Source organism: Rattus rattus, chromosome 11 (genome assembly GCF_011064425.1).
Source record: "Rattus rattus isolate New Zealand chromosome 11, Rrattus_CSIRO_v1, whole genome shotgun sequence".
In the NCBI taxonomy this organism is placed as follows: Eukaryota; Metazoa; Chordata; class Mammalia; order Rodentia; family Muridae; genus Rattus; species Rattus rattus.
Window position 1 is genome coordinate 65,690,553 of NC_046164.1, and position 20,131 is coordinate 65,710,683.

The following is a 20,131-nucleotide window of genomic DNA, read 5'->3' on the forward strand; positions in this document are numbered from 1 at the left end:
ATTGGGAGGACAGCTTTTGTGTTTACATCCTGAAAGCCTAGTATCCCAGACATTATTTTATAGTGTCTTTATTTTCCAATGGAGAAAATGTCTCTCTACTTTAAGTGACATCAAAATTAAGTCATCCCTAGAAGAAAGACTTGGGGAGAGGAATTAGCCCAAAGGAGGGATTTGGAAAGGCAGGTTGTTTCAGAAGTTTTTTTTTTTTTTTGTTTGGTACACTGTATTTTTTCTAATCTCCTGAATTCTAGATATACCTGACCCAATTTCCATTCTCAGGCACATGGGATCCAATATTTAGCCATGAGAAGAAAATGTCTGCTTAATAAATGTGTGCTCTGTTATCCAGTCCCCTTGTTGTATTCCATAGCATGTCATAAGTAACTCTGAATAAAATATCATGACCTGATAAAATGCCTTTAAGCACTCATTTCAATGTACATATTCAAGATTAAAATTTCAGCATTAATGACTTCACAAAAACATACTTGCAAATTCCATTGCACAGAATGAATATGTTGTCATTATTTCCTTCACTCATGGCAGGTCTTAACATCAAAGATGTAGTGGATACATGGTGTCGTGGCTAAGGGCATTAATGCCAATAGAGTGAGCATATGATGTCAGAGCTCAGCTATCCATAGAGTGTGTGTGCTTAGACAAAGTACTTAACAGCTGTTTTCTTGAGTATTCCCATTTATAAAATGGAAAGAGGAATAAGGTTATCGTGATGGTCAAAAGAGATATTGTAGTATGTGCCTTTTTTCAGAATGTTACCTATTGCAATACCAATTCATTTATTTGGTTAAGCCAATAATTTCCAACAGCAAAATCCAACTTGAAATACCTGAGAGTAAAAGAATAATTTGTTATAGTAATATGGCTTTATATAAACTAAAAACCATAAGGAGGCTCAAAGATGTAGACAATGGAAACAAAAGATCATTGAGGTGGTTTGAAGAGGAATGACACTCAAAGGCTCATATAATTGAATGCTTGGTCAGTAGGGAATGGTGATACTTGATAGGAATTAAAAGGTGTGCCCTTGGTAAGGTAGTTGTGACCTTGTGGAGGAAGAGTGTCACTGGGATTGGGCTTTGAGATTTTAAGAGTCAAAGCCTGGCCCAGTGTCCCTTGTCCTGCTATCTGCTGATTTGGATGGAGAACTCTCAGTTAGTTCTGGAGCACTTTGTCTGTCTGTATACCAGCATACTTCCCTCCATGATTATAAAGCACTGAACTATATAATCCAACCCCAATTAAATACTTTTCTTTAAAACTGTCAGAGTGCCTCTCTTCTCAGCAATAGAACAGTGGCCAAGACAGTTACATATGGTCAAACAGTCTTCTACTGAAGAAAAGTTTCATATGGTCCAGCTGGAGTAGTGATAGGCAGTCAATTTTTTCTTAGTTTACTTTCCTTCAGCTAAGAGAAATTTCAACCCATTTAGCTGAGAGTTTATTTAACCTATAACAAATAGCTTAAGTTTTGGTGGTCCATTGTTTGAACCATCCTTGTCCCCCAAAAATGTAGCCTGTAGCTAGAATATATTTGTACAATAGGCATCTTCCAGATCAACCATATTAGTTGAGTATATAGAAGAGAAGTTTTTAATTTATAAACATGTCAGAGGGGGGAATAGATGTCAGGAAAGAGAATTATTATGTTAAAAATGAATAGTTTTATACAATATATTGTGGTAATATTTCTAAGGCAGAATTGAAAAAGTTTTCAGTCTATTTTACTTGACTTTTCAACAATAGCACAATTAATTGAAATTATGTTGAATAGAATTATTATCGCTTTTAAACTCTTTCTCTGCTTATACTCCATGTTTCCTCTGCAGACTTTCAGCTGAATAATACACTTTCTGCCCCCTCCACACCAGCCCCATGCTTTTCTCTTCGTGTATTTTCTTCTAAATGTTTTTATCAAGCAGCAATTTCACAAGTAACAATGTGTGAGGAACCTATCTTGAGTTCTAAGGCCTACATGGTAGTTGCAACCTTCCCACTGTGTCTTCACAGGTTTCTGTAGCCAAATGTACAGCTTCTCTTTGTACCTAGTTCCTCATCCACCCTCCTTTCACTTTGTTCTTGATACACGTACCTTATGGAAATAGTGTAAGAGGGGTTTTTAATTGAGATTTCTGCCTCTAGGTAAAAACAAACTCCATTCATTTATGCGAATATTTGGGGATCAAGATTTCAGGAAATGCTAAATAAATAATTTATGTAAGATCTTTCACATGTATTTGTCACTTCAAACCTGAAATGTTGGTTGAGAGTGTAAATAAATTTACGAACTGATTCCTAGTTTCTCTCATGTCAACTGTATGTTTGTATGAAAATATTGATTCAGATATTGGGCTGAAATATTCAGAGGTACTGACAGACAGACCTCTAACATAGCCATTTAAGGTGTTGTCTATACTATTATGAAGGCTTTCAGTCCAAAGAAGTTGATGAATATTGAGCCATTGTAACCCACCAAGTCCTAACTGTCACCATGGTGGTAGTGTGTGTGTGTGTGTGTGTGTGTGTGTGTGTGTGTGTGTGTGTGTGTGTGTGTGTGTGTGAGAGAGAGAGAGAGAGAGAGAGAGAGAGAGAGAGAGCGCCATCACTTAGCGGCCACCACTGGAGGCTAGATGTATATTCACTCATCACATATATAGAACATACATATGCATATATACACACATACACATGAACACACAAAGCCACCATCAGACAGTTAAAATGGAGGGAGTCAAAAGGAACAGGTAGGATCCTTCCTAGGGTCAAAATGTTGATTTGGGAAAGACACTTTTGGAAAATATTTTGGGAATTTTTTTTAACGCAAGGAGTTGATAAAATAGATATATTATTTGGGAACAGAAAGCGAACTTCTACTATGAGAAGTAGATATATTACACTATTGGCAATGTAGTAGTGGCATGGCTGGTGGAAAGTATTGCAGAAACCACTTGCCTCAGCTCAGTGAAACAGCCACAATGGTGAGGCCAGAGGATAAGTTTGTATAAAAAAGGAAATATCAATCTTCTAAAGGAGTCATCAAGTCTCAGGTAACTTTATGAGAAATCTTACCCTTTTTTATCCTAGTTATGAAGATGATAATGGTGACAAGAATAAATTGGTGAGAGATGTTCACCAAAGTGAGGACGAATAGTTATTCCTGCATCTTCTAAAAACATAGGTCCAAAGCATGGGTTAAGAATGGATGCTTTGAGGAACATACACTTCAAGTCCCACCCATCTGGACAGTAAGTTTCTGAACTTCCGGGAGTGAGATGGTGCTTTAGGGATAGCTTCTTCATCTGTGATGCCATTGTGTGACTATTACAGATTTGTCAGGGTGGTGGGGGTTAAGGTGTGAAGCTCTAGTCAAATCTAGGGTCAAAGAATTTTAGGAACTCAGTTACTGTGATTTATTATGTACTGTAAAACTCCATGCCTACAATATACCTTAGTGCATTCATTTCTAATTTCATAGGCAATTTAGTGTTCTACTTTGAGCTTTTCCTTTGTGAGAAGAAATTTTCATGATATAATATTCAGATTCAGATATTGTTTGTACCTAAAAATAAAAGGCTATGTGTAATCAGCCCTCTTTGTTGACATTTAAGCTCTTTGAGCATTTTTGCAATTACAAATAATTTTGTGATGAATGTTTATAACTAATCTCTTTTTAAGGACATATTTCTGAAATGAAAGTATTGAATTAAATATTATAGATATGCATAAAGCATGATACATGTTGCTAGATTGCTTTCCCAAGAGGTTGCATCCATTTATACAAAATTAGGAATGCATGAAAGTTTGTCCTCTTTGTATACTTAAAAATTCACACTACCTTTTCATAATATCTTTGAACATTTGATATTAAGCAATCTGATTTCTTTGTGATGATTTTAATTTTTCATAATTTTCCTTTGATTAGTAAGAATTTTGAACATTTGCCTAATGCTTTAATAATAAATCCATCTCCGCCATGGAAGAAATAGTCTTGACTCGTTTGTGAATGGACAATGAAGTTCCCTTCTTGGTATAAGTGTACTATATGCTATTCTTGATAATTTATCAGGTTCTATTATGAGCACCAATAAGAATTTTCTGATATTGAATTTATTTAATCTTTTTATATACACTATTCTTTTCATTGTGTTATTGAATCAACATGCAGTCAAATCTCAATGTCTTGCTCCTTTGGGTTTCTTTATTGATCATATATATATATATACATATATACATATATATGTTCATGTATATATATTCATGTGTATATATTCATATATATGTATATATATATATATGAATTTATAAAGATTTAGGAATCAAATTCTTGGTCTGCTGTTTTTCTTACTTCACTCTCTCTCTCTTGGTCAGAACCACCCCATGAGAGTTTTTGTAGATTTATGACATTTTAGTATCTGAAAAAATTATTTCTCGAAGTTATACTACTGTTTTAAAACAATTTTTTATTATTTTTATATTCCAATATTCTATGGGATAAATTTGGATTAATCTAGACAATCTATCATAATTTTGACAGAAATTGCATTCTACTTTAATGCTATCTAAAAAGGAATAATAGTCTTCAGTCTTCTCATCTGGATATATGATTTCTATCCTGCAAGTGTTATTTTATATTTCTCAATATTATGTTGCACTTTTCACACAACTAGCCTAACACGTTTCTTGTTGGAAATGTATCTAAGTATTTTAGTCTTCAGTTGTGAATAAAAGGATATTTCCTGAATTTAAAAAAGTATCTACTTTCTTCACTATGTAAATGTACATTGTATGCCATTTACTGAACTCTCATTGATTCCAAAAGTTCCTTTGGGTGAACGGTTTGGTTGAGAGCTACATGTACTGGTCACCATTGGCTGCAAGGCAAATTATCTCCAAACTAAGTGGATTTGGAGTACAAAACCTCATAGTGTGTGTGGATCAAGAATCAAATGAAGCTTAGCTAGTTCCTACATTCAGGACCTCAGCAACAGTAATCAGGCTGTCATGCAGGAGAGCGTGAGTCATTTTTAAACTCAGCAGGATGAACCTCTGCCAAGCTTACCCATGTGGCTTTGGGCTGGATTCTCTTCCTTATACTCTGGTGGACTAAAAATCTTGGCTCTTTGCTCACTATCGAGCAGCAGCCATGTTTCATTTCTTGCCACATACAATATCTATGGAAGTCTGATTCATGAAAATGAGAAGAAAGAGAACAAATGAGGAGGCAAAGAGAACATGTGACAATACAATTGTATACAATTTGACTCCAGAATTGACATCCCATTGTCCTTGCCATGGTCTATTGATTGGAAGTGAGTCCCTCTCACTGAGTGAGACTCCACTAGTTAAAGTGCTTGCTACAGAACTCTGAAGACAAAAATCAGATCCCAGAAGTGACATAAATGCAAGGATAGTCACGTGCATCTGTAATTTAAGTGCTGGAGAGGTGGAGAGAGGCAGATTCCTAGAACTCACTGACTGCTCAGTATAGGCAAATTCATGAGATCTACATTCAGTGAGAGATTTTGCTTCACAAAATAAAGTGGAAGACAACTGAGGAAGACATTCATTGCCAGCCTTACATCTCCACACACATTTTACTTGTACCTGCATGCATGGGCAAACACATGTGAAGGTGCTCAAAAATAGCTCAGATACCCCGCACGCAGAGAAGTGAATCTCTGGGTTAGATTTTCTTCATACCCAGAGGAAGGAAGTTTACACAGGAGTAGAAAAAGGAAGGAAGGGACTCACCGGCTTCTCATCCGAGAGCTGCTCATCTAGGTCACGTTTTCACTCACTGAATGCTTAATTGCAATCATGCTTTTAATTCCAATTTGTTTACTACAGCTAATTAAAATAAAAGTTTACTTCAAATAAAGACCACAATGATCGGCTTTTCTGTGTATGTGAAGTCAGGGATGGTTGACTAAATGCTTTGCATTATGGGAATAATGTTCACAAACTCATTCAATCCACAGTGGTCAGACAAGAGTTATGGCCCCTCTTCAGTGATTTCTCCTCAGACAATCTCAAACCTGGAAAATGGTGCTCGGGATATACTTTTGAAAAGTTATATATAAATCCTAATATATGCAAAGTAGAGAATGATATTTTCTTCTCGAATCTCCAAAGCTGAGCTGAGTTGTAGTTTATTAGTGAACGAATTAAGTTGCTGTCTCTTTCATTTCTTTTGAAATCGGGAATCAAAAGTTCAAGGGGTCTCTACAGCTTTCAGAAGTTTGCAATCCAGGACTCTGTAAGCACTCCAGCAAATGATACTAATCGCTTAAGGGAGTTCTTGGAAACCAAGTGCTTTATTCCATCTTCAAGGGGAAAGAAAGGAGCCAATGATTCCCTTTTGCAACAATAGACACTTTCCCTTACACCCAGTTGAAAGGATAAAATGAAAGAAGTGTTAACGGAGAATTGACAAGTGCTTGCACTAGGCTGCCAAAGCAATGTGATAATGAACTCCAGGAGTTTTCAACACGTCTGCCCTGTTACCATATTCACTCTGTTGTGACACAGATTTCCTCAGCCAAACTGTGACTAGAGTTTTCTTTTTCTGTGTTTTTTTTTCCCTTGTAAATTAGAAGGTTGTGTTTAGGAACAATGAAAACAACTTGAATTGAGGAACAATGTGATGGACGAAATGCCTCAAGGAGTGTGTGGCTTAGACCTGGGTCTAAATCTGGTTGCACTGTGCCTATCTCACTGTCCGGGCAGCTTAAAAAGATGGGTTGACATAGTTGTTCCCATATTTAACAATTATAGCCTCATGCTCATGTATGTTCCAATTCAGCCATTCTGCTTGTTTGTTGAGAAAATGTTATTTAACCGATGTCAGTTTTTCACTGGAGATATTATGACACACAAAACAGTTTCCTTGCTATGACAGATATCAATAGATATGATAGACAGATTATAGGTAGGTAGATAGATAGATAGATAGATAGATAGATAGATAGATAGATAGATAGATAGATAGATAGACAGAGAGAAATATCTGCATTCAGTGAGAGACCTGTCTTCATAAAATAAAGTGGAAAACAACTGAGGAAGACGTTCAATCCTGACTACATGTTGTATGTGGACACACACACACACACACACACACACACACACACGTGTTTGTGTGTTATCAAATGAATAAATTCAATCATAATAGAGAAATCTTCTCCTAAGAATAGAGTCATGTTTAGACCTCACAGATTGGACAGCTGAAGGAAGGAAAGGAGACATGGTTAGCTTGAGTTAGCACAATCTGATTTTATTCCTGGATGTTCAGTTAATTGAGGTGGTCTGTATTGATGCTTCAGCCTCCAGACTGTGCAGCTGAAGATATTAAATTCCTGGCATTCATTGGGTTATCTCTTTCCAATTCTGAAACCAAAACAACCTTGGCTTAGATGTCTTTTGATTTCTTGGCTGAGTGTCCCTGAACCTTAGAGTTTAGATGACTCCCACATCCCACAGAGCTAAAAGATCTCATGTATCAGTTAATTTTCTTGACAATATGACCAAGTGTCTGATGAGAGGCAGCTCTAGGGAGGACAGCTTTATTTTGGCTCTCAGTTCACAGAGCACAGTTCTTGGAAGAGGAACCCCAAGGGCCAGACCATGGCTTCCATCCAACCTGGACCATGGTTGGACAAGAGTCTGTCTGTGTTATGTGTTTACTTCTAGGCACATTGGAAAGCAGAGAAAGGGGAACTGCAGACACTGAGCTGGATTTCTCTTTTCCCGTCTTTTTAATTCAGTCTTGGACTTCAGTTCATGAGATGAGGATCTCCATATCCAGAATAAGTTATAATCCCTTTTAGACATATCCTTGCAGACACACCCAAAGGTGGTACAAGCCAATCAAGTTGACAATGACCATTGATCATCACACAAAGGCATGAATAGAGATGCACTGAGATGAAGGCTGTAGAAATTCAATCTGGAAACAGATGATGAAGGAAGGGAATTCCTGAATCCACAAATCAGTGTATTCCCAGCCGTTGTCTGAACTCATCATTCCAACATGCAGCTCTGATCATTACTGCTCTGCATGAATAGTTCTCTTCTGCCAGAGGAATGCTAGAGTCCTTGCAGAAAGGGGTGATGTCAGAGTCTGGCTTCTAATATTGCCACTTTCATACTCACCATTCTTTTTAGAAAAATCCAAAACAACGGAGCTTGTTATTTTTCAGAAGTATGTAGTACTCTACCATGCCTCTTATCTTTTCATTTGTTCTTCTATCTAACTACAGCATGGCTTTACTCCAAACATCCCCCAAGACACATCTATTCATCTTATGAGCTATAGCTTTAATGACCCCATTTTTAGCCATCTAAGAAAAAGTCCTGTGGTCCAAGCAACATGTGTGACCCAATCCCTACTTATCTTTCCCTCCACCCCAAGCACCCTATGTGTAATGGTCATTCTCCTTGTACTACCATGCTGACTTTTTCTCTCTCAGTGTCTTCATTAAACATTCTTTCCAAAGACAAGGTTGACATTTAGCTCTCTTTAGAATTTCAAGGCCTTACTTACACTGTACCAACAGAGAATGCACCTGAAAACACCTGAACACATTGACACACCATTTTTGGATCAAAAATCATTGACCTAAGGAGCTACTGAAGAACAATTTAAATCTCTTTCTTGTTTTATTAACATAGAAAATTGCATATACTTAGGGGTATATTTAGTATATGTATGTGTTTATGTGTGTATGTGTGTATGTGTTTGTGTGTGTGTGTGTGTGTGTGTATGTGTGTGTGATATAAAATGATTTTTACAATGAATGGAAGCAACTTGCCCATTACCTCTTATATTAATCTTGCTGTATAGTATGACTACGTAACTATGCTTTATGTAGAATTCAAATGAACAATGTAGAATTGTCAGCTGTTGATCTTCTGAATTTATCTGTCTATTTGATGACTAGCTTTCTGTTTATGACTCACCCATCAGCCTCTTTGAGTCACCATTTGTCTTTCAGCTTCTCTGAGTTTTGACTGTTTTAGATTCCACATACTAGAAAGACCATGCATTGTCTGCCTTTCTGAACTTGCCTCATTTCTCTTGACATAATCCTGCTGTTTCCCTTACATTACTGTAACAGGAAGAATTCCCTTGTTTTAAAGGCAGAATAGTATGCTAGTGTGGGGGGGAGGGGGGAGAGATAGCACATGTACATGATGCAGGTTTAAATTTACTAAGCTTCTCTGACTTATAACAACAAAGGTTTGCCAGATTCTAAGGTTCTAAAGATTTATTCACATTTTTCAGTGTGTCTGATTGTTGTGTAATGGTCTCCTTAAGTCTCTTACAGTCCTTTTTATTTCAAGTATAAGACATCACGTCTCCACCTTTCTTTTATAATTTTCAGTCTTCTCTCATTTGTACCTGGTTAGTGTAGACAAGTTTATCAGTCTTACTTCTCTTCTGAACAAAAGAGCAAAATTCCATTTCCATTGATCTTTCCTACTATTATTCCAGTATTTAGAGCTCTGAAGCAGGGCCGAAGTGTAAAACAGACCTGGAACTTTGTAGTAGTTTTCTGGATGCAAGCAAGTGTTACAGTGTCCTTTTCAGAAGTGCCATGGGGCTTTCATAACAGAAATGCAACATGTCTATTCCTGGGCAGGAAACCTCATCTCCCAGATCAGCCTGCTGCTTTAAGAAAAACAAACTTCCTGAACACTCCAGCTGCTACTTAGTTATCTGCTCCTGGTGATAACAACCTTCTCTTTCCTTTGGGAATTTCTGCATCCAAATTTCTTTTCAACAAGGACATCAACAATATCAGGTTGAGAGATTACCTTCCTCCAGAATTATGTTTTCTATGCCCTTACTTCCTCTTAGTAACATATTTCAAAGGGCTGCCAGTTAGGGAGGAAATGCATATTTTAGGAGAATGCTGGATCAACCACATGAGATCTGCTGAAGCTGATACCTGAAGTGAGAATTTTGTTGTCTTTTCAAAACACAGAAACATTCTGGGAATGTGTTCTCGTTTTAATCCCAGGTTGGGGGTGGGGCTATTTCAGATTATTGTCCACAGCAGCTGACTATGATTTGCCTCGTGCTATAATAGGGGAGTGATTTTGCAAGCTGCAAATAGTTTCTGCAATTGTGTGATGTTTGGAACTCTGAGGACTTTTTAGAGAGTATATAAATTCTAGAGCCCCAATAGTTTGTTTGGTGGTAGCAGTTGGTTGTTGGTTGTAGGTTGATTGCTATTGTTTGAGGTTTGTTCAGTAGTCATGCCCAAAAAAGCAACAACAAGAAGAAATTAGATATCTTGCCAGCAAAGATCCAACTTGCCCCAAGGAATTTGGTACCCCTAGTCAGAAGGAAGTAGTCTAACAATAATGTTGCCCCCTTCCTTCTCTATCTGTTTTTCTTTCCTATCCAGTGTTATGGGGTTGAAAAGGTAAAGAAATGGTGGGTACTTGTGGATAAAAAGGAACCCACAAACTACCCAAAGTCTGCTTATAGATACCTCCCAGAATTCATGTTTACCAGTGACCTGAGAGTCTGAATTCAGTAGGATCTTTGTTTATTGTTGTTGTTTTATTTTGTTTTTATTTCATTTTATTGGCTATTTTATTTATCTACATTTCATATGTTATCCCCTTCCCAGTTTCCCCTCCGCAAGTCCCTATCCCTCTCCCCTGCTAGTGGATCTATGACAGTGCTCCCCCACCCATGCACTCCTGCCTCAGTGCCCTAGCATTCCCCTACACTGGGTCATTAAGCGTCTACAGGACCAAAGGGCTCCCCTCACAGTGATGCCAGATAAGGCAATCCTCAGTCCTCCAATTTTTACATTTTGAAAAATTTAGCCAGTAAAAATTCTCCTATTCTAATTGGTGCTAAACAGGTTTCTATTCTTTCTCTGGTCCACGGTTCATAGTCTGTCTTTCCATTGACAGAATATGACTTCTCCAAGACATATCAGTGGGAGGTGTCATGAGACACCACATGTCTTCTCCCTCACCACGGGGGAAAAGACTCTGTGGAGAAACTCATTATAGAAACCTATGAGATATCTGAGGGCCTTGAAGCCAGAATCCAATCACCTTCGGCACTGCTTGCTCCATGCCCATCAATTGGCAGCTATAAGGCAGAGATATAGACAGACTATAATTAGCATGAAAGGTTGGCAGTCTCTACAAAAGCTGGACTCTGCCTTTGAAAGCAGAACAATAAAGCCTGGATACAGGATGCACCTGAGACTCACTAATTTCTGTCCAGGGCAGTAGAGGTTAGCAATTTACCATCATAGTAATCAGGATAATAACACAAACCTTTACACATCCAGTTATGGAAGGCCTACCGCATATGTGAGCATGACTATTGCTTTGTATAGGTTTTCTTAAACGACATGCAGTCTCAGCTATATATTTATAGCCAAGGTAGGGACAGGACAGGAAGCTATATTGACTGCAGTTTAAGCTATGCTGTATGATTTAAACAAACCTAATCTGCAAGGCCAGTAACTCAGTGGAAGTCACAGAATGGAGTGTATCACACTCAGATCTGGGAAGAGATGCTTGTCTATCCTTTGAACTCTAGTCCACTCATCACTTGCTGTGACTTTGAATAAACCAATAAATTCTGTCTCTTGGTGTTCCCGTCCATGTAATGAAAATTGATTTATTTGTATAAATGTACCTTACATATATTTGTTAACTTCTCATTTACTCGTCTGGTGCTGAAAACATAGGCAGGAAGAAATAGTCAAATTTCGCACTTCTGAACTTTACCTTCTGTGAATTGGAGAAATGAATAAATTCATCTATAAACGATGTCACATATTACATTGTTTATACTATGAATAAAATCATACACAGATGGGGATTATAACTGTAGAGGAGAAGAATCAGGACTTACACGTTAATGGAGAATGGGGAAATCCTTACTGGGATGGTGATATTTTAGCAAAGAACTGAAGGACTGAGGAATTAGTAATGAGATATCTTTGCGATTAGCCTCCCAGTTAGAGGGAATAGTAAGCCTGCAGGAACATGCATGGCACCTTTGGAGAAACATAGGAATAGAGGCCGGAGTGACTAGACCTAGAAGAAAGGGAAACTACTTTGAAAGGGAAATCAGGCAACATTGCTTCAAGCGTACTCAGTACAACATTGATGGGCTTGAACTTTGAAGAAGAGGGGACAGTTGGGACTTGGAAAGTCACTAACCTTTGGCAAATTTTCAAAGGGTTATTCTGGCTCTCAGGAGGAAAGGGAACTATACTCCGAAGCAGATGTCTTACACCTATGGCCCAAGCAAGAGATGACTAGCTGGCGTGAAGATGATGGATTGAGAGGAGGTATTTAATTATCAAACTTTGTATATAGCACAGTACTTGACTGTCTTCTGTGGCTGCTGAAAAATAAATAAACAAGCAAATAAATAAATAAATAAATAAATAAATAAATAAATAAATATAATAACTCTTTCCACTCCCAACAATGCCATATAAGTCATTTCTTTTTGTAGACACACAATGTGGCTGGTGTCCACATACTATGAGAATTGTTCTAATATGATGTTGACAGTTTGCACTTTCCTCTACTTCCTTCTTGCCATCTGCCTTTCCTTCGTGTGTCTATGAATGTGTTCAAGACCAGGGCCTTACAGTGGATTGTCAAGTCTCATCTGAAGCCAAATGGATTAGATTTTAAATGCTGGCTATTCCATTTAACAACTATGTTACCTGGAGTAAGACTGAAATTCCCAACTTTCTAGAGCCTTTAGATGTTTAATTCTTAAAATGAGCAAACCAATATTATCTACTGTGTGGGACTGATGTGAACATTCAAATAAATAGGAAATCTTTCATTTTACAGCAATGTGTAATTCATCACGTGAAGTCGTTTGTTGGCAAGTCTGATGACCTGCTGTAGAGACCCAAGACCTACCACAATGGAAGGAGAGCTCACAAAAATGTACACACACACATGTACACACACACACACACACACACACACACACACACTAATTTTCTTACTTTAGTGTCTAATTTTATATATTTGTTTCCATGTCTAATACGTTATCAAATCTGTATTATTACTAACACATAGAATTTGTAGGGAGTGTAAAATACATTTCCATATTCCCTATTCTCCTGTAGCTCACGATATAAAGGGAATCAGGAAGGACGCTGCAGTGAGCAAAAACAGGTAAGCGATAAAGTACATCACAGCAGAGAAAAACACAGCACACTGCTAAGGCTATAATTCAGTCATTAATTCAACGAAGGCTTCCTGGAGGAAGTGGTGTTTACATGTAACCTGTCGCTGATCCAAAGTCAGCCAGGGAAGCTTCCAGTTTTGGAAATTAAATAGGCTTCCCAATAACTTTTAGGCAAAATAGTAACAGAAACAAAAATATAGAGCCACGATAGAACAATACTCCATCAAAATAGGGAGCTGTAGAGAGGTGCAGAGAATATCTATGACAGTGAGGTTATTAAACTCATGAAATGAAGGAAAGATCTTAAAGCTAAATTGCGTCTTTCACAGTTATTCCATATGGCCTCATAAGGAACTCGTGATTATAGCACCTGTCTTTACTAATGTCCCAATAATGATACCAATTAGGGAGAAAGAAACAAATTCACCACTTGCTGCTCTACATCAACTACTAACCTCTCCATCTGCATCCTGTTCCCACTACTTTTCTTAACAGCATCAGTAGATCTCAGTCTCTGACAACTTCTCTGGATTTTCTCCCTATATGGTGGTTAGTTTTAATTGTTAATTTAACACAACCTAGAATTACCTGGGTAGGGAATCTCAGTGAGATACTGTCTAAATTAGATCAGCAAGAAGTTATGTCTTGAGATGTTATAAGATGGAAAAAGACTTTTCCCTATGGGTGGAACCATTCCCTAAGCAGATGTTGCTAGACAGTATGAAAGCAAGGAAAACAAGCTGAGCACTAGGATTCATTTCCCCAGCACTCTCTGCTTTCCTTCATGATGAATCCAACATGGCCAGTTATCCTGAGCTCCTGCCACTGCGAGTTCCCTGCAGTGTTGGACTATTACCTGGAACTGTGAGCTGCACTGAGAGCCCTTTCTTCCCTACATTACTTTTGTTGGGTAATTTTATCACAGCAATAGGACGAGAACCTAAGACAGCTGACAGGCATAGAACAACTCCACAAGTATTTTTATGAAACTAGACTTCATTATGTCATTTCTACTTAGATTATGCCCTATCCTTTTCCAGTCTTTATATTGTTGCCATTTCTGACCTTATGGAGCCATGTGACTAAAGTCCCCATTCAACTCATTCCCTCCATCTTCTCTCCCAAGTACAGATCAGGGATTAGAAGGCTAATGCTGTCAGTTGTCATTGAATTATTTTAAATTTTGTTTTTGTTTCCTTAATCATGTCTATTAATTTGAGTCCAAAAATCGTCTCAAAGTTATCTTCTTCCAGTCTTGGCCTTCTACTCTGAATAGGAAAGATTACAGTGGTATACTACTCTACAGGACTCAAATTAATCCTTAAAACCAGTAGTTGACCAGTTGCTTGTTTGCTTGTTTTGTTCAAAGATCAAATATTGACTTTGTCAGGCTTTTGGAGCCTTCCCTGAGGCTCTCTGTAGCTATTCTCGTTGACACTGGCAGTTCAGAACCAGCTGAGAACCAAAAAAAAAAAAAAAAAGAAAAAAAAAAGAAAAAGTGACTGCGTCCTTGATAACAGAGAAATCAGCCTTCAGATTTCAATTTTTTATTGTTGTTATTTAATTATTGCTTTGTTTTAATCTGATATCTCTGTCTCTTTTTTTCACTCCCATGTGTGTATATGTCTCTCCCTCTCTCTCTCCTCTCTCTCTTTCTCTCTCTCTCTCTCTCTCTCTCTCTCTGTGTGTGTGTATGTGTGTTTTTCTGTGTATCTGTGTGCATCTGAATGTGTTTGTGTGTACACTACAAAGCCTGGTTTCAACATAAATTTTTTACATGGTGATGTAAACTCTTGACCCCATGTTTTTTCAGAGCAAGTATTTGGTTTAAGGACTGTATTAGTCAGGGTTGTCCAGAGTCACAGAACTTACAGGATGTTTCTCCAAATTGAGGGAATTTATTATGATGACTTACAGTCTGTAGTCCAACAAACCCAACAATGGGATTGGGGATTTAGCTCAGTGGTAGAGCGCTTGCCTAGCGAGCGCAAGGCCCTGGGTTCGGTCCCCAGCTCCGAAAAAAAAAAAAAAGAAAGAAACAAACAAACCCAACAATGGTCAGCTGTGAATGGGAAGTCCAAGAATCTAGTAGTTTTTCAGTCCCAAGGGGCTAGTTGTTTCAGCTGCTCTTCTGTAGAAGTGGGTTCCCACGAATGTGCTGGCAGGTAAATTCAAACAGGTGAAGAAGAGTGTATCTTCCTTCTTCCAATGTCCTTATGTAAGTCTCCAGTTAAAGATGTGGCCCAGATTAAAGGTGTGTACCACCATGCCTGGATCTGGGACTTACTTTGTCCAAGGATGACCTTGAACTCTCCTTGCCTTAGTCTTCCAGCCTCAAAATCTAGATCAATTTTGATCAAAATAAGCCCTCCAATTCTGGATTGTAGCTCATTCCAGATGTAGTCAAGTTCACAAACAGGAATAGGCATTGCAATGAGCCTTCTCCTAAACCCTGTTTTTGCTTTTTGCTGTTGAATGTCACTATGTGAACATGGCTGATCTATTATTCACTGTGTAGTTCACCATGGACTCTAACACATGGGAACCCTAAGGCCTCAGTCTCTGCAGTGCTGGGATTATAGGCATGAGCAAATAGCCTAACTCCATTTTCTTTAATGTAAACTTCTTAGCAATACTCTAGATCTGCTCTCTGCGTCTTCTAGACTGCTGACCTTGGCCAACAATGAATCATCTTTAACATCTCTTTTCACTCACAACTTAAACACATTTCTTCTGTATGTGTGTGTCCCTGAGTGTATGGTCCAAATTCCTGTCTCCCTAAGTAGTGTCTGTCTTCTACACATGTCCAGTTTGGATGTCTCGTCTGTGAAAGTTTGCTGATGTTTTTGGTCTGTTTCTAACATCAGCACTATCTTCCCATTGTCTTCTTCCCATCACTAAGCCTATCAACAGAGTTAGAGGGAAGAAGTTCTTGTTCAATGATATTTCTTCCAGTGGAACTCATGATGAAAGAGACTGTTCGCTGTGACTGAGAGACTTCAACTTTCTTTTGTTTTCTTTCTTTCTCTCTCTCTCTCTCTTTCTTTCTTTCTTTCTTTCTTTCTTTTTTTTTTTTGACGTTGCTTAAGAACTTTTCAGAATGTTTTCTTTTACTTCAACCCTCACAACTTTACTCATTGAGAAGTTGGGTGACTTCATCCTCTTCAGTATGGATAAGCATTGTGATTGCTCTGATTAAAAGTACAGCAAAAGCAAGTCTGTGTCAGTTTCCAACCTCAGACATAAAGGATTTTTATCTTCCACTCTCAACCTCTCATGTAGGAACTCTCTCAGAGTCCTAGCATATGGAGAGTCAAACTGTTTTGGATCCATCTGTCTCACCCAAGATGCTAGATGTTGGTGCACAAGTCAATAGCACCATCCCAGCATTCTATGCTCAAGTACCAGCCAGATTTTTTAAGGTAAATTCATCTCATATTGGCCTACTTTCTTTACCTGCATAATCATGAGACTAAAAATTGTTGTTTCCAAAAACTACAATCCTTGGGACTAGTTTATAACATGATGATAAATGAATAGAACAAATGTTTCTTGGTGAGTCAGACTGTTCACCATAATTCTTTCCTTAGCCACAATGGTGTTCCAATTCCTATTTGTATCAGTTACATTTCTCCATGTAACAAAATACCTGGACAAAAACAACTTCAGGAAGGAAGTGTATATTTGAACTCACAGTTTGAGAATAACATCTCTCTTGGCAGAGGCATCATGGCAGGTGTAAGAGAGGGCTGGTTACAATACATCCATAATATAGGAGCAGAGAGAAGTCAATTTTGTGTCTATCCAACTTCTTTGTTTATATTCAGTCTGAGACCCCAATCTATAGAATGGTGTTCCTCACAAGTAGAGTAGGGACTTGGTCCTCACCACTTGGCAATTACATATTAACTACCACAGCATCTGTTTTGCTTTAACTCTTTCTTTTACATTCATATTAATACTTCCTTAAACTCTTCTCTTATTTTCCACCAAGGTCCTTAATTTCTGTTTCAGATTCTAAGTTACATAGTATGTCCCATGAAGTCTTTTCGGATTTCTTAAGGTTGACATTCACTGATTCTTGATTCTTGAAGGTCTGCAAACATACAGATCATCTTTGTGGCAGGTGGCTTGTTTGGAGAGCTGGCTGCTGGTGTACCTACCTTCTCCACTAGACTCTGATTTTCAGGAGTAGAGACCATGCTTTATTCATCAGCACTCATCTGATTATGGTGTGGTTGCTGACAATTAATAGTTATTTAAAAACTCATTATGAGATGACTAAATGTGACAGGAGAGATGTATACGCTAATAGCTGACAAAGCAAACTGAAGTTATTGCAAGAAATTTGATTTATTGACAAATCCAAGCCAACCTTTCTTATGCCCCACCTATCAAAGGTAAGTTCAGGTAATTCTTTCCATACAGCATAGATCAGGGACAGGCATAAGACTGGGTTTTGCTGTGCTAGTAAGTGAATACAATTCCTGGTGGTGTGAGATAGCAACTGTGTACTTCTCACTCATGGTCCAGCCATTAGCACATTTGGCACCCTCCTCGGGGGTTTTTCTGCAGGTCATTCGGGTGTCAGGTGCCCTACAGCCCTCCCACATCTGAGGCACTTTCCCTCTTGGCAAAGAAGAGGGAAGGAATATGTAGAGTGTGCACAGGCTGAATTCCTGGTACAGAGAGATTTATCATTTCTCACATTCCATTGCGCAAGCATTTAATTGCATGGCTTCCACCCAGAAACAAAGAAGACTGGGAAACTTAGTCTTTCTGTGCACTCGAAACATTTTGTTTCCAATAGAGAACAGCTGATCGTACAGCTGTTTTTTTGTAAGATAAAACAAAGGTCTTATGTGGGATTTGAATATATGTCCATATTACACTGTCATACTCTACTTGGTAAATGTATGTAGAAATCCAACGTATGACAACAACACTTTATTGTTTGCATGAGACATTTATGTGAGATTTAATGGTTCAGAGTCTGTGATAATAAATGCCAGAATCCAAATCAATTTCTTTGCTTTCTTTTTTGTTTTTTGTTTTTGTTTGCTCTAGGGTAAGTAGTTTGAATGCTCTATATACTCTGTTTCCACATCTAAAAACTGAGGGTAAGGATGATAATAGTGCCGCATAGTGTCTTGGAGGAAATAATAAATGGATAATACTTACATACTTCTCTAGAAAATTCTAAGAGCCCAAATATTGTAGATTAATTCCTGACAAGGAGTGCAATTTTTATTATTTTTGGAATGGAACACAAGCAAATGAGTCTAAAAGTTTGGAGTCTGAGGGTCCAGGTGATTAAAGGGAAAGAAATTGGTTTTGTTGGCTCTGCCAATCTGCCTCAGGCCCTAAATGAGAGTATCAATGATACACCTCTATTTTCTAGCTTCTGATGATGCAAATGACGGTTCCCTTTCAAGGTCTTTGTGATTTTGAGTGAAGAATTTCTGTAGCACCAAAGAGCCAGTCAGATGGATGAGAGTTAGATCTATGCTTTGTCATGTTTGAGGAATAGCTGTGCTCAGTGAGAGTTCAAGGGAGACTCTGTTTTAATAAACGTACGAAAAACTTTTGAGTGATTGGCGCCTCAATGGAAGTCGTGATGCTTTTATATCGTGTTTCCCAGGAGAAGACTCTAATGTGATGGTGATGTGTTGTCAAAACACAGAGAAACAGGAAGTGTGATAAGCAAAGAAGCAAGATCAGGGAAAGCGACTGCACCAAGTATAATATCCCGGTCCCTAAAGGGTGACCTTGGCTCAATCCCACAAGGCAGTCTTGGCAAGAGTGAAAGTCATGCTTGGTTTCTGCATCAAGTAAGTGTTCTGGAGCAATTGTATTCTGCCACTTCCCATTGGCTAAGCCCTGGGGAGAGGATGGCTTGCTTACATTTTCAGGGACAATGTCTCATTGTGCTGTTGTCCTGTAGTCAGTTGGTATAAGGTCCTCAGGGATACCACTAATTGATGTTGTTGGAACAAAGACATGCTGGAAGTTAAGAGACATGAATGCTATAAAGGGGAGCTATGGAAACATCAGTAGAAAACAGAAACTACAAGCTTTGCTCTGTCTGTACTGACATCTCATTTCTGGAAAGAGACAGGCCTACCCTAGCCAGTGCTGATGTTGGTATCTTAATACCTGCTTTGACTCTGGGTGTCCACCAGTAGATTCACTCTACTGAATGATGTGTTGATATAGGATGTTTGCTTTGAGATTTGTCCTATATCTGTCCCTGGAGGTGTTACAGGTGTGGTTGCTGTGTCACATGTGATTTGTAGGTGGCAGAGAGGAGAGAGGTTATGTCTACACTCAGTGTTCTGACCTAGAAACAGCTGAATGATTAGTAACCTAGCAATCCCTGAAAAAAAGCAAACCTGAGATGACCACCAGTCCCGTTCCTTGCAGGCCTAGACAGGCTCCCAGAACAAGGAGCAAGCCAAAGACTAGAAGAACTCCTTCTGATACTCCTGGATCTGGGCCAGTATAAGCCTAAGACACATGATCCTCACAAGGGGTCACTTGGGTGGGCCTTGTAAGGAGCTAGCCTAAGACAACCACCAGCCCAACGCCATTCACCTGGTTAGGAGCAAGCCAGTTCAGTGCCACACTCACCTGGGGGTGGGGGTCAGACTATGCCCAAGATGACCCCTGCCCAGTGCCATAGTGCAGAAGCTGGCCATAGCACTCCAATGACAACTCCTGAGATGATCCCAGACACACAAGACCCTGAGTTCCACTAAGGGGAACAAGTAAATGGAGGAGAAAGAGAAACAGAAGACTGTAGGCACAATGAAGAGATAGTACTGGAGACTCAAGGGCAGTGAGGAACAGTCTGGTGTGAATATCTGGTGATATCCTGGTTGTGCTACCACTGGGGTCCACATCTGGTTCTGTGGC

At 38.7% G+C, this 20,131-nt stretch overlaps 1 non-coding gene across 1 annotated transcript; it reads left to right on the forward strand.

The window, feature by feature from the left end:
* The first annotated feature begins 19,459 nt into the window (after positions 1-19,459).
* LOC116912977 lies at positions 19,460-19,590 on the forward strand. The gene has a single exon (XR_004389542.1). It is a non-coding gene; the product is annotated as a small nucleolar RNA SNORA17 (small nucleolar RNA).
* Positions 19,591-20,131: the final 541 nt, after the last annotated feature.